We start from the raw sequence: 18,391 nt of genomic DNA on the forward strand, positions 1-18,391 counted from the left end.
CACCCATTTATGTTTAAAGTCTTGGAGAGATCAGGGATACAAGGCACATACCTAAAGATAGTAAAGGCAATATACAGCAAGCCTATAGCCAACATCAAACTCAATGGAGAGAAACTTAAAGCAATCCCACTGAAATCAGGGACAAGACAAGGCTGCCCACTCTCTCCATATCTCTTTAACATTGTACTTGAAGTCCTAGCCAGAGCAATAAGACAACTAAAGGAGATCAAGGGGATACAAATCGGAAAGGAAGAGGTCAAAGTGTCACTATTTGCAGATGATATGATAGTATACATGAGCGAACCCAAAGATTCAACCAGAGAACTTCTTCAGCTGATAAACACCTTCAGCAAAGTGGCAGGATACAAAATCAACTCAAAAAAATCAGAAGCCCTCTTGTATACCAAAGACAAAAGTGCCGAGAAAGAAATTAGGGAAACAACACCCTTCACAATAGCCACTAATAACATAAAGTACCTTGGTGTGACTCTAACCAAGCAAGTGAAAGACCTGTTTGAGAAAAACTTCAAGTCTTTGAAGAAAGAAATTGAAGAAGATCTCAGAAGATGGAAAGATCTCCCGTGCTCATGGATTGGTAGGATTAACATTGTGAAAATGGCCATCCTGCCAAAAGCAATTTACAGATTCAATGCAATTCCCATCAAAATACCAACTCAATTCTTTACAGACCTTGCAAAAAAGATTCTCAGCTTCATATGGAGAAACAAAAAACCCAGAATCTCCAAAACAATCCTGTACAACAACAGATCATCTGGAGGTATCTCCATTCCCGATCTCAAGCTGTACTACAAGGCAACAGTAATAAAAACTGCATGGTATTGGCATAGAAACAGAAAGGAGGATCAATGGAATCGCATAGAAGACCCAGAAATAAACCCACACACCTATGAATACTCAATATTTGACAAAGAAGCCAAATCCATTCAATGGAAAAAAGACAGCATCTTCAACAAATGGTGCTGGACCAACTGGATGTCTACATGCAGAAAAATGAAAATAGACCCATATTTATCACCCTGCACAAAACTAAAGTCCAAGTGGATCAAGGACCTCAACATAAAACCAGATACTCTAAATCAGCTGGAAAAAAAAGTGGGAAACAGCCTAGAACTCATTGGCACAGGAGACAACTTCCTGAACAGAACACCAACAGCACAGGCTCTAAGAGCAACAATCAATAAATGGGACCTCATGAAACTGAAAAGCTTCTGTAAAGCAAAAGACACTGTCATCAAAACAAATAGACAGCCTACAGATTGGGAAAGAATCTTCACCAACCCTTTATCTGACAGAGGGCTAATATCAAGTATATATAAAGAACTAAAGAAGCAGAAAAGCAACAAACCAAGTAATCCACTTAAAAAATGGGGAACAGAGCTAAACAGAGAATTCTCGAAAGAGGAACATCGAATGGCAGAGAAACACTTAAAGAAATGCTCAACCTCATTAGCCATTAGGGAAATGCAAATCAAAACGACCCTGAGATTTCACCTTACACCCATCAGAATGGCCAAGATGAAAAACTCAAGTGATAGCACATGCTGGAGAGGTTGTGGAGAAAAGGGAACCCTCCTCCATTGCTGGTGGGAATGTAAACTGGTTCAACCACTCTGGAAGTCAATCTGGCGCTTTCTCAGACAACTAGGAGTAGTGCTACCTCAAGACCCAGCTATACCACTCCTAGGTATATACCCAAAATTTGCTCAAGTACACAACAAGGACATTTGTTCAACCATGTTCGTAGCAGCTTTATTTGTAATAGCCAGAACTTGGAAACAACCCAGATGTCCATCAACGGAGGAATGGATACAGAAATTGTGGTATTTTTACACAATGGAATACTACTCAGCAATCAAAAAGGAGGAAATCATGAAATTTGCAGGCAAGTGGTGGGATCTAGAAAAGATCATTCTGAGTGAAGTATCCCAGAAGGAGAAAGACAAACTTGGTATATACTCGCTTATATAGACCTACAAGACATGATAAACATAATGAAATCTACACACCTAAAGAAGATAATCAAGAAAGTGGACACAGGCGAAGGTGATTAATCCTCATTTAGAAAGACAAATGGGATGTGCCTTGAACTTATGACAGGAGTCTACCACAAAAGGCATCTGAAAGACTCTACCTAGCAGTGTTTCAAAGCAGACACTAAGACTCATAACCAAACCCTCGGCAGAGTGCAGGGAATCATATGAAAGAAGGGAAGTTAGTATGATATGGAAAGGATAGGAGCTCTACAAGGACCAAATATATCTGGGCACAGGGTCTTTTCTGAGACTGAAACTCAACCAAGGACCATCTATGGATATAACCTAGAACTTCTGCTCGGATGTGGCCTGTGGTAGCTCAGTAACCAAGTAGTTTTCCAAAGTAAGGGGGACACGGACTATTTCTAACAGGATCTCAAGGGCAGGCTGTTTGACACCTCCTCCCAGGGGAGGAGCAGTCTGTTAGGCCACAGAGGAGGACTTTGCAGCCAGCCCTGAAGATACCTGATAAAACAGGGACAGATGAAAGGGGAGGAGGTCCTCCCCTATCAGGGGACTTGGAAAGGGGCAGGGAGGAGACCAGGGAGGGAGTGTGGGGTTGGGGAGGGAATGAGGGAGCGGGATACAGCTGGGACACAGAGTTAACAAAATGTAACTAAAAAGAAAAAATAAAAAATTAAAAAAAAAAAAACAAATATCATAAAAAAAGTATATATATATATGCATATAAATATACATATAATTATAAATGTTTATATTTAAATGTAAATATACATATAAGTAAATATATTTGTATGCATACCAATAATAATTAAAGGAAAAGATGTCATGAATTTGGAAGGGAGAAGAAGAGGAACCAGGAGGCTTGGTAACTGGTGGAGTGATATATAAATTTCTCAAAAATATTAAATTAAACAGTGGTCTTGGGGAGGGTCATGCATGCAGAAAGAGGAGGAAGGGTGGAGCTGGGAGGGGAGGAGGAGGGGCTTATGGGGGGTACAAAATGAATAAAGTGTAATTAATAATAATAAAAAATATTTAAAAAGCTTCTAAAAAGACATCTTAATATAATTATTTTTAGCACTAAAAAGAATTATAAGCCAATTTATTTCAAATTAGACAAGTCGGGGCTTTTCTGTACATCAACAGCTAAACAACTGCTGTGTCTCAGTGTTTGTCACCTCCATTTACCTTCACCCTTTTATTTAAGCTGTAACCTTGTCTTATCTTCAATTAAAAACAATTCTGGTTGTCGACAGCTTTCTTTTTATAGCGTTCTTCTAGAAATGGAGAACTAAGAAAAAGAAAACAATAATAAGGGGATGCAGAATTAGTTCACAGACAGCTTTAGACTGTTCCGCGGTAGGATGCAAGACTGCGTACTCTGAGTGCTGTTTTTCCAGTTTTATATTATTTGGATGAGTCTTTGCTGAGCTAGGAAGAAAGGCCTCAGTGTCAGGATTGATAAATCTATGTACTCTATTTGCTTTTCCAAGTGCAATGGATTTGTATCCAATACTCTCAGCGAGCAGAGCACAGCTTATCTGTGCTGGGGAAGGTCTGCTAAAATCCCACAGATTGTAAGAGGCCAAGAGAACTAATATATCATACCATTATGAATACAATTTGCTAGAAATATAAGTCTATCAACAGTAAATATCCTCTGTACATTTCTGTAAGGGGATTTTCTCTGAATTTCTGTACAGAGTAGTCTGTAGAACTTTAAAATACACACCTTTGGCAGAAATTATGCCTTAACACCAGAATTCACAACATCAATATGATGGTTCCCCTATTTATAAAATAATTTCAATTCTTTGCTCTCTGATGACCACCACATGATCAATGTCTGAGTCGTCTATTACCTTGCATAATTTCTGCGCACTTGAGGAAAACAGTTTTGCATAATTCTGCCATGACTTCTAGTTCAGATTTTCAATAGTAGCCAAAGCTGAATGCCTTGCTGGAACTGTGCTTGTCCACAGAGTACACACACACACACACACACACACACACACACACACACACACACACAAAGGAGCAATATACACCCACACAAATACAAATACCCACACACCAACCATTTATTTTTCTATGATAGACTGATAGACCAAAGGAAGACAGAAGAATGTCCCACAAGACCTTACAAACTATCATTCAGGGATGCAGAGAAAATGCACAACGTCACATCTCCTGGCTAGCTGGACCCACTGTGCCACAGTCTGCAGTGACTGGACTGGCAGCAAAACCAGGTGCTTGTCTATAACAGTGAGATGGTGCAGAGGCTTTGTTTTTCACCATCCCTTGAAAATAAACATCGACTGCAGTGATTTCTTAGACATTAGAAACTCATTCCTCTTAGCACTGAGGATTTCAGGTTGCTTCTAAAAATTTTGGAGTGATGTGTTCATTATTACTCTGTTATCTCAAACAATATAGAACCCTTAGACAATTATTGGGCCCTGTGTTTTACTGTGCTGACACCACACAGTTCACGTGTTAGAGCCTTGCTTTTCTTATAGTGGATGTCTTGGGAAGATGGCCTTCAACTGAGTTATGAGCATTGTTGCCTATTTATCTTTCTTTGAATTTGTTCATAATAGCTTCACCTGTTTTTCTTTTTGATATTTTGTTTAAAGGTTGACCACTTAAAGGCCAGTACTCGATAGAGTGCATCAACTGGGTATGAGAGTTTGTTTGACATGTGTGTTTTTACATCAGTGTGCATTTATATCTGCTGTGTTCATATTCGCTTTAAGCAGTAGAGTTCAGTCTTGTTAATAATATTGTTCTTATATGTATAATCACTATGAAAATGAATCTTCTTTAAAACATAGCTTAACTAAACCTTCCTGATAACAATTCCATAAGGCAAAAACACTTACTGAATTCTAAATACAGTAGATGGGAAAACAGGGAAAGACAGAAAGTGAATATTCAGTTTTCTAGTTGTTCAACTACTCCTTTATGAAGGATGTTTGTTATGTTTTCCTGTAAGGTTCAGAAAGCTACTGAAACATCTTCAGAAATCATTATGAGACAGAGCCATTAAGAACTTTTCAAACAGGACTCCAATAACAGAAACAAACTTCACAAATTAAGTTACAGAACATTAAGAAGCTTCTGCACCGCAAAGCAAGCTATCAGCCTACTGAACAGAAAATATCCAGCAAGAACAGGAGAAAACCTTTGTCTGCTGTCACTCAAACAGTTGGTTAAAAACTGGAATTCATAAAATTGCCAGTATTAAATGTAAAAAATAAATCTCAGAATCCATAAATGACCTAATGAACTGAATAGACAGTACTCAAAAAAGGCCTGTAAATAGTAGAAAGATTAAATCCATAGCCACCAGAGAAATGTATATGGAAACTACTTTTAGATTCCATCTCATCACAGTCACAATGGTCATCACTCTAAATAAGAACAACAAATTCTAGAGAGGATGAGAGGAAAGGGAATCCTCATTCGCTGTAGAACAGATGCAATGCAAACTCTTACGGAAAAATAGAACTTTGGGAGACAGATCCAAGAGGACCTCTGAGTTCACAGCCAGCCTGGTCTATAAAGTGAGTCCAGGACAAGCAAGGCTACGAAGAAGAACCTTGTCTCAAAAAAAATTTAAAAAAAAAGGAGAGAATTATACTACAACCCAGTTAGCTATACCATTCATGGACGCATACCAGTCAACGTAAAACAAAAAATCTTGCACATCTATGTTTGCTGCTTCATTATTCCTAGTAGACAACTGGAGCAGTCATGATGCCTACCACTAAATATATGGATAATTAAATGTGGTACAAATATACAGTCAAATAATACTTGACTATTAAAGAAAATAAAATTCTGATATTTGCAAGAAAACAGATGAAACTAGAAACCATGATATTAAGCAAAATAACTCAGAAACATACATACCACATGTTTTATCTTACAGACAGATCATAGACTTTAAGTCACACACACAAATACACACACACACACACACATATGAAAAGGAAGAGTGTCAAATCAGAGTGGAGGTCTTTAAAGAATGGGAGAGGAGATAAAAATAATAATATACATTTAACATGATGGGTGTATGGTGCTTCTGTAGAGAAGAAAGGGGCCATTTAAAGGGGTTAAGGAATGGGGCAAGAGATGGGAGAGGAAGACTGCAAAAAAGAATGACATACAGAATTGTTGAAATGAAAGCCATTACTTTCTATGCTCATTTAAAAATGAGTAAAATAAAATAAAACGAACAACCCACTCTGTAGATTCTTGTCTATGTAACTTTCCTGATAAGTGAAATGGGAATGTGGGCAAATTTTTTTTCATAAGGGTTGGTATAATATTCTTGTGGAATGTGCTGTTGTTCATTCAAATGCTGATTTCTCTACCCAACATCTGGTTTCAATCCAGACATTGCCTCACCTGTCTCAAGTTTGTGTAAACATGCCACCGTTTGTTCTCTGTGTTGTAATAAAACAACCAGCCCCAATGCTGAGCAATGGAGAGAATAGGGTGGGACATCCTGGTCCAGAGAGGAGTAGGAAGCCAGTATGAGAAGGAGGAGAGAGATCTGTAGACCAAGACTTGGAATCATGAGGAGGGTCTTGGAACCAGGAGGAAAGATGAACTGGAAATAAATATGACTAAAAGCAAGTATAATGGGTAAAATCTGAATGGTAAGAAACTATGTGGGCTTGGAAGTTTAGGATGGAGTAACTATTGTCCAGCATTGTGCTCTAGGTTAACTAAATAAATCCTAGTCTCTGTGTGGTGATTTGGGTATACAGCTGGGTTCGGAACAACTGCTGCTTAACTAAAAGATAAATTAATAGTAAATATTAATATACCACAACACCTATAACTATAGTTAATGCTTATATTTTTAAAAGTGTTAATAAAAGCTGTAAATGATGGAAGAGTTGAAGGTGTCATGCTAGCCTTAAAATAACAAACTTTTTAGAGTAACAAACACAAATTTAATACTGACGCTGTTTATGAAATCCACAGCTTTCCCACACTCCTGTTTACAATTCTAACAAGGAATAGTTTCACATTTTCTTTTGCGCCCAAGTGAGTTGTGATAATTACCAGCTGTATATAACTTATTACAGTACCCGCCATGACATTTGGGATTTAGCAAATGCTAGTGAATGTCATCCTTTCTTTATATTATCCTCTCCCCCCTTTAAGGAAAAGTTGATGGTGACATGTACAAAAACATACAGAAAAGAAAATATTCATGCATTTAAAAGGTGAGTGGGAAACCTTTCCAAGCGTTTACCAGGTGTATCACATGCCTATTTACAAAAGTAAGGAAACTGTCAATTTGATGAAGTACAACTCACAACTCATTAGTGTTGAACACAGAAGAAGCATTCCACATCAAAAATGACTGCTGAAATATTCACAATTACCAGCTGCTCAGAAACCATTTTATATGGATAAAAAACATGTCACATTTAATTTATCAGATGCTCTCTGCTGTCATACTTTTCTTTCGTTCAATGTACTGAAAAGTTATAAAAACAATTTCAGTCTCACTGTAGCCATGTATAGACATTAAGAATAACACAAATCCATTATCCTCCACAATATAATTGTGTCTACATGGATGAATAATCTTCTGTAGCTTCTTCTCACTCAATACTGAATTAAAAATTTCTTTAAAGATATTTGAATACACAACACCCAGTATCTCTGTTTAAAAAAAAAAGAAAGAAAGACTACTATTTCAAATACAAAGTCAGGGAACCACACTCAATTCTGATGCTAGGTTCACTGAATGAGCTAGCAATATTAATGCAATTTCTATAGTAACTATAATAGGATGGAAACATCATCAGAAATATAATGTAACTTTAAATTTCTTTACAGCATTGAACTAAGTCAAATATGCACTCAGACACTTGTGAAAATGACATCTGTGATGTGAATTTCAACATTTTAAGAAAAAGACAACTGGTCCCTCTAGCCACTGTCTATACACTTAGATCTCATGATGTAGATCCAGCACCACCATCACGTTTCTGATACGCCATCTGTTTCAGCCTTTCTGTCTAGGCTACCTCCATTCTTTTGAGAATCCATCCATCACACATAGATGGAATATGGGGAGGGACAACTACCCTGAAGTCCTTTTGAAAAGCTACACTGAGACCTAATATTGTAGATGCTTCTTAAAATATATACATATATGATAAGAATTTAAATTGATATAATATAAATATAATGGGGGAGAGAATGCTCCAACCCGACATTGTTAAATTGGCCAAGAATCTGAGACTACATAGGTCTTTGGCCCAAGGGATAAAACCTATGCTAATAGTCTGCTAGAGGAACATAACGATAAAATGACTCCCCTAGATCACTGTATACCATTCACCCCACATCAGAGAAGCTTCTTCTTTTAGTAGATGAAAATTAACACAGAGGTCCACACTTAAAATTATTTTGAAAGTAAGAGACATTGAAGTACTCAGCCAGAAAGGACATTTCTCTCACCCACCCTTCCCCGTTCTCAAGGCTCAGGAATCTATATGGAAGAGGAATTGGAGAGATTAAGAGCCAGAGGTGTCAGATGACTGCAGTGAAACAGCATCTTCCAGACATAACAAGGCTGATTCAGATTACAGACACTGGGACAGCATACAAGTTCAAATTAGACAAAAACCCATCACTGAAAAGGGGAGGTAAACACCAACTCCTACCCCTAACCAAGAAGCTATTTTCAATTGATAGCTTCAGGGAAGAGTAAAGTCAGTTTTCTCCAATGGAGTGACACTGAGTGTATCAATTATACTCCAGGGAAGACCACATACGCAGTAGTAATTGGCTAACACAAAGTGGACTACATGTTTTTCTGTTACTTTTGTTTTTTCATTTTGTTTTTGGTATATTTTTGTCTCAATGGGGTTTTTAGTTTTTAAATTCCATTTTAGGGTTTCTGTTTAAGACAGAGAACATGGAGTTGAGTGAGTAGGGAGTAGAAGAATCTAGGAGGAGTGATGAAGAGGTAAGAATAAAATAAAAATATATTGCATGAAAATTTTTAAAAAAATAAAAGTCTTAAAATGCACTAATTGATTGGATTGACCTTTTTCAAAATTTATCAAGCACAGATAGTTGCTAAGTCTATAGTAAAAAAGCTAAATTAAACAATTAGATAGGGGAGAGAGAGAGAGAGAGAGAGAGAGAGAGAGAGAGAGAGAGAGAAGACAGACAGATGATAGTGATTGAATGTATGGATAAAACACAGATCCCCTCACAAGAAAGGATTATGATGTCAAAGACCAATCAGTGTGCATGTGTTAGTGGCTACATTTATCTCTCTTAACTTAGTGATGTTCCTGTTTCTGTATATGGAGAACCTGCTCTCCAGAGCTCACCTAAATGGTAAGTGAGCATCATTTCTGCTCAGCTCTTCAATTCACTGGCCCAGGCCTGTCATGGACTTTATAAAGGGCAGTCTTCACTGTCTGCACTCAGGGACAGCTGCTGCTGTGTTAGTGGCTCATTTTCAACTGTGGGTAGAAAATGTTTAGACATACAGAATAAAAGGGAGACACACTGGTATCATATCCCAGTGACAGAGTACTTACTAAGTGTTCACAGCAAGAGTGAAATGTACTCTTTTCTCCTTCTTTCTCAGACTCTTCTGCTAAGGTGTTCAGAACCAAGACTAACAAGGAAAAGAAGAGAAGTAGAGGTAAGAGAATTTCCGAAGCACACAGTAAGGAAGGAACAGACAGTATTCTAAATTCTTCCCTTTCCAACTGTAATATTCAGTACAAATAGGTACTGACAGTTGTATCATCAGTGTCCTCAAACGTCCCTGAAGTAAAGGCTCACTCTGGATATAGGGGAACCCCTAAAAGGTGGGAGTTCACAGAGAGGTTGTCAGGTCATTGGAAACATGTCAGCCTAAAGAATTGTTACTTCAGAATACAAATGATACTAAAAAGAACAAACTCTACATTACTACAGTAATAATTAGAGGATAAAAGTGAAAGTAGGAAAGGCAGAATTAAAATATGTTTTGTGATACTGATATCAACAACAGAGACCTTAAAAAAAAACTTCTTCTACATGGACCACATCTGTTACCAATAATCAATATTTAATTATTTATAAACAAAAACTTTTTTGTCAGGCTTGATGACTTCACATGCATCATCTAAGAAGCAATTCAGTGTTTCTCAAAATCTGAGTATCCTTATACTATTAAAAGCCAGCACAGAGATAACTGGTTCTAGAAAACTGTGGGTAGATTAAATAAATACTTGCCTACTCTCTCACTGATGTCCACACAGAATCCATGAACTATAAAGCAAATGGAGGGCTAATGTGATGGGTCTGCAGTTAACAGAATATGTGTGCTTCTCTTACAGAAGATTTAATATTCCCAGTTCTTATACCAGGCAGCCCTCAACTGCCGCTAACTGTGGCATCAGGTGAACTAACATCTTCTGGCGTCCCTGTGGAACCTAAATTTAACACACACACAAACACACACAGAGACAGATACACACATGCACGCACCGCACACACACACACACACAAAACGCACAAAATAAGAGTAAAGAAAATGAGTCTTTAACACAAGAAAACCTTCTCAACAAGAGGAAAATCCTGCTCATTTAATAGTAGAAACCTAGCTAACAACCCATGGCTAGAAAAGTTATGTGTCTTGTAGAGAACCTACAATCACCACTTTACTAAGACAACCTAATCTCTAAAACATTAAATATTTGTCCTTATACCCACAGATAAGTATAGTATCCAACCTTATCAAGGGAAGTTCTCTTTTCAACCTATGGAGACCATTACAGAAGAGAACAACCAATCAAAATGCAGAGTTATGGTGCCTAGTTCCAATGGATACATCTACAAAAGAACCCGTGCACCTAAGTTCCAGGGGATACTGAGGAAGAGGGGGTGGAAAGAATGTAGGAGCCTAAAAATCAGGGAGTTTTCTTTGAGATGTGTCTTCTAGGAATCTTAGAAGCTAAATCCATAAGTCCCACTAACATGAGTGCATGAGCATTAACTGAACAAAGATAAGAACAAGAGATGCTAAAATGGATGGGGAGGGGCGGTGAGAGCCCCGCAAGGCTTCAATCCTACACAAATAACTATAGGCAACTAAGAAAGGTGAAGAGTGAGAAAAATAGTCTTCCCCAGGGGTGAGAACACTAGCTGGTTATCTAATACCAAGTGACCAACCCTGAAAACATGTACACAAGCAGCATTATACATATCAAGCAGGTTAAATTAGGAATACATATGTATGTACAATTACATATATGTTTATAACAAAAATTGATGAAAATAGAGACCATGAATTTGAAAGAGAACAAGGGGTGTATAAAGGGAGGACCTGGAGGGAAGGAAAGGGAAAAACAGAAAAGAAATGTAGTTTCAAACTTCCATATTACCTGCTCTGTAAGATCTTAAGAAAATCAATCTCATCGCATACAGTGTGTGTCATTCCTGAACTTCTCCAAGATACACCTGCATGAGAAGGGTACTCACTGCTGGTTCCACCAGACAGAATGAAAGGAAAATAGTTAGGGGCTATTAAGGGGAAACTGATAATTATTTTAAAATCAAAGTCAATAGATTTTATCTGAGCCCTTCCTACATTTTTTAAAAGTGTCTAAATGCATGTATTTTTTTTTTCATTGTTAGATTGATAACTTGCTAAGACTACATTCAATTTTTAATCAAAATAGTTGCTTTGGTGCCTAAAAATATTTGATTTGCAAGAAAACCAGTTCTATAACAGAGCATCTACTTCAGAGTTTTAAAAAAGTACTTTCTTCCACAATGTTGTCATTCATCATCACGTCAAAGATGATCAGACAATGAACAGAATGCTGTTCAGTGACCAGCACATGCACAAAAAAAGCTAGGGTGTGCATTGGTACCAGGAATGGTAATTTAGTTAGTTATGAGACTTTCCTTGGCAAAAGCAAATGCTGCAAATTGGGAATAAAAAATAAGTCAAAGGTTTTCCCTTAAGGTTCAAAAAAGTGGAAATATAAAGAGAAGAAAATACGCAAACAAACAAAACCACAATCTAAAGCAGCATGTCTGTTCTTCCATGTCATACTCACCACTAATTCTGCTGATTGTGCACATTTGGAAGTTCTGGCTTTCGAAAGAATTGAATAACAGTAGATCTATATATATGACCAAGTACATTCAGGTATCATAGTAGATGATGTAATGTGAGGCAAACCACTCAGGAGTTTTTTCTAAGTTTTATGAGTCAATGTTGAGATATGGATCTCTGTCTAATTAGATGTCAACTTCCCTCTACCCAGCTCTCTTCTGAATGCTCAGAATGTCCTGCAGGGACTTGTTTCTACTGCCATTATTTTCACATACTCCAGCAATCTTTCTCCATAGTGAGATCCTCTACTAATGGAGACCAGGCAGATAGCACCAAGCAACATAGAAACAGAGCTTTAAGAATATGACAACACATGCTGGAGAGGATGTGGAGAAAGGGGAACCCTCCTCCACTGCTGGTGGGAATGTAAACTTGTACAACCACTTTGGAAATCAATCTGTCACTTTCTCAGACAATTATGAACAGAGCTTCCTCAAGATCCAGCTATACCACTCCTTGGCATATATCCAAAAGACACTCAAGTATACAACAAGGATATCTGCTTAACCATGTTTGTAGCAGCTTTATTTGTAATAGCCAGAAACTGGAAACAACCCAGATGTCCCTCAGCTGAGGAATGGATATAGAAATTGTGGTACATTTATACAATGGAATATAACTTAGCAGTAAAAAAACAAGGAAATCATGAAATTTGTAGGTAAATGATGGGAACTGGAAAAGATCATCCTGAGTGGGGTATCCCAGAACCAGAAAGACACACAGGGTATATACTCACTCATAAGTGGATATTAGACATATAATATAGAATAAACATACTAAAATCTGTACACCTAAGGAAGCTAATCAAGAAGGAGGACTCTGGCTAAGATGCTCAATCCTCATTCAGAAAAGCAAAGAGGATGGACATCGGAGGATGGAGAAAACAAGGAGCAGGAAAGGAGCCTACCACAAAGGGCCTCTGAAAGGCTCTACCCTTCAGGGTGTGGAGGCAGATGCTGTAAATCATAGCCAAACTTTGGGCACAGTGCAGGGAATCTTATGAAGGAAGTGGAGATAATAAGACCTGGAGAGGACAGGAGCTCCACAAGGAGAGAAACAGTTCCAAAAAGTCTGGGCACAGGGGTCTTTTCTGAGACTGATACTCCAGCCCATAGTAGTTCAGTGTCCAAGTGGGTTCATAGTAATGGGGACAGGGACTGTCTCTGACAGGAACTGATTGGCCTGCTCTTTGATCACCTCCCCCAGAGGTGGGATCAGCCTTACCAGGCCACAGAGGAAGACAATGCAGCCACTCCTGATGAGACCTGATAGACTAGGATCAGAGGGAAGGGGAGGAAGACCTCCCTTATCAGTGGACTGGGGGAGGGGCACAGTTGGGGAATACAGAGGAAAGGTGGGATTGGGAGGGGAAGAGGGAGGGAGCTGCAGGGGGGATACAAAGTAAATAAACTGTTATTAATAAAAATAAAAATAATTAAAAAAGAATATTAACTTGAAGACTTTAAAAAGGGAGAGTCTTGAGAAGTAAATCACTATTAATAATCTTCTTTAAATGATATAAATATGAATATGAATAAGATTTCTCATTGTTACCTTGTCTCCTTATTGATAGTCTAGTTATTTGTTTTATACTTTATTATTTTTTACATATACAAACAGGTAATTTTTCATTTCTAATTTTTACATTCATAAGTCCTTTCCTATTCTGCATTAATTTTGAATCAGAAACTGTGTGATGTATGAAAATGGTTTGAACCATTTATAACCCTTTCTTGATCTATGCTTTCTTTGACTTCCCTTTTACCTTTATTTTATTGAGAACTGAGGCTTGAGAATTCAATAAATAAAGCTGTGTGATAGGAAAGCAGGTATATGCATTTTAAAGAAGTGTTACATGACATATAAAACGGCAGTTTTACAAACTGTCTTCTTTACACAGAAGTCCTTGCCTATGCCATGCTAAGATGAAGCATTACATAAAAATTTGTTGCTTGAAGCAGGCAGTGAGACAGAAAAACTCCCAAATGATACAGAAGGAAAAAACAAATCAATGTACATGTGATCTAAGAACCCCAAATCATTGTTAGAATTGGGCTGTTATTTTGGGGTATGTATATAAACCACCTTTTTAAGTAATAATTTTTATTTTTATTAATTACAGTTTATTTACTTGGTATCCCCCCTGTACCTCCCTCCCCCCTCTCCTCCCAATCCCACCCTCCCTCTGCCCCATCCAGGCCCCTCCCCCAGTCCACTGATAAGGGAGGTCTTCCTCCTCTTCCCTCTAATACTAGTCTATCAGGTCTCATCAGTAGTGGCTGTATTGTCTTTCTCTGTGGCCTGGTAAAGCTCCAAGACATGAACATTATTTCATATTATTTGAATAGACAGTATATGCCCGTTTTGCAAAGTCTATAAATTTATAAATTTCTCATGATTTGTATAACAGCAATGATGAAAGATATAAGTTTGATTAAGATATTTTGATCAATTAAAGATATGCTTTATTCATTTTACAGTTTCTATGAACATTGTTATTGCTATGGAAAATAAATCAATTATATACTCTTGTATACTAACTTTATTCTATACTGCTTACTGAATTTGCTTCAATAACAAGTATAAGAAAATGAATCAAAACGGGCAATGAGATAGGATTTTCTTATTCAGAATGTCTTCTTAGATTCTTCTAACCAGACTGCTGGGAACATAACATTCGAACCTTCAAGACCAACTTTTATGAACTGTTTGAGAATGGCTTCAAGAAAGATATGTAGCTTTAGTTTACAAAATACTCAATGAAAACCCAGCAGCAATTATTTTAAAATGTACCATTAAACTTTATTCGATCTAAATTATATGAAGATTAGTATATAAATTCAATGCTATAGTAGGAGTCAAGATATTCATAATTACATGTACAATTAGACAACATAAGAGTATGCTATTTCTGTAATCTCAAATATCATCTTATTGGTTACTGGCTTAATAATAAGGCCACACATAGTTGTCATAAATACAACATCTCTTCAAATACAGTGATCAATATTAAAGTGACTAATAGCTCAAAATATCATCTTAGATTAAATATATAAATCTCTGTGAAAATGTTTGGCTATTCGGCATATTAACCTAGAAACAGAATGTACTAGAATATGTTATCTACATTTTTTGGTTCTGACAGTTATACTACATGTACACTATTCCCCTGCTCATAGAGAATAATCTCTCAATAAAATCCACCTTAAGTTTTTAGTTGGTTCACGCTTATTTTGAATATACTGTTCATTTATTTTATTATTTTTAAATTTAATTTAATTTTTTATTATTAGTTACATTTATTATTATTAAATACACTTTATTCATTTTATATCCCCCCATAAGCCCCTCCCTCCTCCCCTCCCGATCCCACCCTACCTCCCCTTTCTTCATGCATGCTCCTCCCCACATCCACTGATAGGAGAGGTCCTCCTCTCCTTCCTTCTGATCTTAGTCTATCAGATCACATCAAGAATGGCTGCATTGTCTTCTTCTGTGGCCTGGTAAGGCTGCTCCCCCCTCAGGGGGAGGTGATCAAAGAGCAGGCCAATCAGTTTATGTCAGAGGCAGTCCCTCTTCCCATCACTATGTAAGCCACTTGGACACTAAACTGCCATGGGCTACATCTGTGCAGGGGTTCTAGGTTATCTCCATGAATAGTCCTTGGTTGGAGTATGAGTCTTTGGGAAGTTCCCTGTGTTCAAATTTTCTTGTTCTGTTGCTCTCCTTGTGGAGTTCCTGTCCTCTCCAGCTCTTGCTATTTCCCACTTCTTACATAAAATTCCATTCACTCTGCCCAACAGTTGGCCATCAGGCTCAGCATCTGTTTTGATAGTCTTCAGGGCAGAGGCTTTCAGATGCCCTCTGTGGCAGGTTCCTAGGTTGTTTCCTGTTTTCTTCTTCTGGCTTTCAGAGGTCCTCTGTAACAGGTTCCTAGGTTGTTTCCTGTTTTCTTCTTCTTCTGATGTCCATCCTCTTTGCCTTTCAGGATGGGGATTGAGCGATTTAATATAGCGTTTCTCCTTTCCCTGTCCTTCCTCCAAACCCTCCCAAATACCCTGCCTCACTCTCCTTTGAATTCATGGCCTGCTTCTGTTATTGCATACATATATGTCTATGGATATCCATATATTTTCCTACATATAACTTGTTTTGCCTGTATAATGCATGTTTTCAGAGCTGATCTTTTGAAAGTACTAACAGACTCATCTACAAAACACTTTCACAACTAAGGTTCAGGAAACATTGCAGAAGAGGGGATAGAAAGATTGAAAAGGCCAGAGGGTCAGAGAAAACGCTTAGCTATACTCATGGTCTCACCAGCATAACTGCCCAAATGTGGTCTGAACAGGGATGACATCAATGGACATGCCTAAGTGGAAAGAGAAAGGCTTATGAGGCCTCAGCCCTACAAAAAAGAACTACAGGCAATTTAAGCTAGGAACGGAAGAGGTGTTCTTCTTTAGGGGAGAACGTATCAAATAATTTTCTACCGTTCTGATAATTTTTAACAGCATAGAGAGCTGTCCTCCAATATTCTCACAGGTCTCCAGTCTTAAATGAGTACAAATAAAGTTCAGTTTATAATTTCCTAGACTTCAATAAAATTCCTCAAATGCATAATTTCTGATCTCTTATCCATGCATGCCCTTTGCACTTAAATTTATACCTCTGGTTACCACCCAATGTGTGGATTTCATGCCACAAATAGATTATCACCCACAGTCTGAAGGGAAAGTGAGAAGGAAAATGAATGTTGGGTGAAACATTCACAAGTCTAATTGTAGGAAGACAGCTTTCAGAGACACACAAAAATTAGAGCCTGGATATATATAGTATGCTACACAGGAAACAAAGAAAATTGTAAAAATAACAAAATGCTATTATTTTTGTTATTTATATTAACTGACTCATACCCATTGTATCATGTGCAGCACATAATATTTTGCCATTTCTCAGCCGATGATGATGTTGGTAGTTCCTGTTTTTATCATCAATAGTATCAGCAGTGCTATGATAAGGACATTTCTATAAGTATGTTTATGCTCTTGTTTCCTTTAGCATAAACTACTTCAAAATTGCTAAAGTGAGTATGCTAATACCATAATACTTAAAATACAGAATATCTCTAGTCCAACCAGCAAGATAAAAGATTACACTTCTGTTAACAGGCTATGCCAGTTTGTATTTTTTATAAACCCTAAGAAATAGCGGAGATAGTGTTTATTCACTTTGCAGTAAAAGATCATTAGTGTGTCATAATACCTTGAATTTTCATTTCTTTTAGTCTAATGAGGCTCACATGTCTTCGTGTCTTTATTAATCCTTGTGTCTTTACTCTGGAATGAATGTCCATATATTTGTTTAATTTTAGATCTCTTTATTCATGGTTTTCACAACATTTCTACATAGTCCTAAAAATAGCCCTTTTCCTGATTTGCTAGTTTGTTTTTCAAATTTCAATTATGAAGTACTGCTTTTAAAAATCTGTCTTGCAGTAATTCAGCAAATTAGGACTGCATCTAAAAACATCTGATTAGATTACAATGCCCAAAGGAATGTGTACTTCTATAGCATAGTTGTCTTTTAAAACCCATGGAACTGATGGACAGTTAAGTCACTGTGGGCAGTTTTGGAGTTCTAAGACAGTATGCTCCTTTAATGAATCATAGTTTTTAATATTATACGAGAAATGATCTTATAACAATGAAAAAGAAAAGAATTATGCGAAGAAAACAAGAATAAACATATGGTAATATGAGAAACAAAGAAAAGGAAGAGTGTGGGAATTAAGGCATTATATCTCAAGAGCACATTTGCCAAGGCAAGAATTCTTTTTCCCTTTTCTTAAATCTACAAATATAATACTCCAAAGTGATTGTTGTTGACATGTGAAATTGGAGCTTACAGAGGACAAAAGAAATGCACTAGCCAGTAATTATTTGAAGCACAATGTGTGTCAGATTCATGTCAACTTAATGAATGGTGCTCACCCTGGATGGACTAAGATCATATGACAACTTCATGAAGAGCTCCTCAAAAGCATCTGGGTTAAGAAAACCTGAGATGACTCAGTTTTAAAAAGACATCATTTTGAAAACTGACAGATTACTAGTTCCAAAAATGATGAACCAACCTAGAAGTTTTCTGCAGTTGTCCAGCAATTCTCAAGGTCTAGAGGGCTGCCCTGTAACATTTCCCACTGGGA

General features: G+C 37.3%; 1 protein-coding gene across 6 annotated transcripts in view; it reads right to left on the reverse strand.

The window, feature by feature from the left end:
• Ralyl (RALY RNA binding protein like) overlaps window positions 1–18,391 on the reverse strand; it is a 776,281-nt gene that overhangs the window by 595,044 nt on the left and 162,846 nt on the right. Inside the window, exon 1 of one of the 6 annotated variants that reach the window (XM_055603252.1) lies at window positions 9,608–9,671. The exons of the other annotated variants lie outside the window; for them this stretch is intronic. The gene's annotated coding sequence lies outside the window, so the exon portion shown is untranslated. Of the gene's footprint in view, window positions 1–9,607; window positions 9,672–18,391 lie in introns of those variants that run through there. 6 annotated transcript variants of the gene reach the window in all.

This window comes from Psammomys obesus, unplaced genomic scaffold (assembly GCF_907164565.1).
Source record: "Psammomys obesus unplaced genomic scaffold, mPsaObe1.curated_primary_1811, whole genome shotgun sequence".
NCBI classification, from domain to species: domain Eukaryota; kingdom Metazoa; phylum Chordata; class Mammalia; order Rodentia; family Muridae; genus Psammomys; species Psammomys obesus.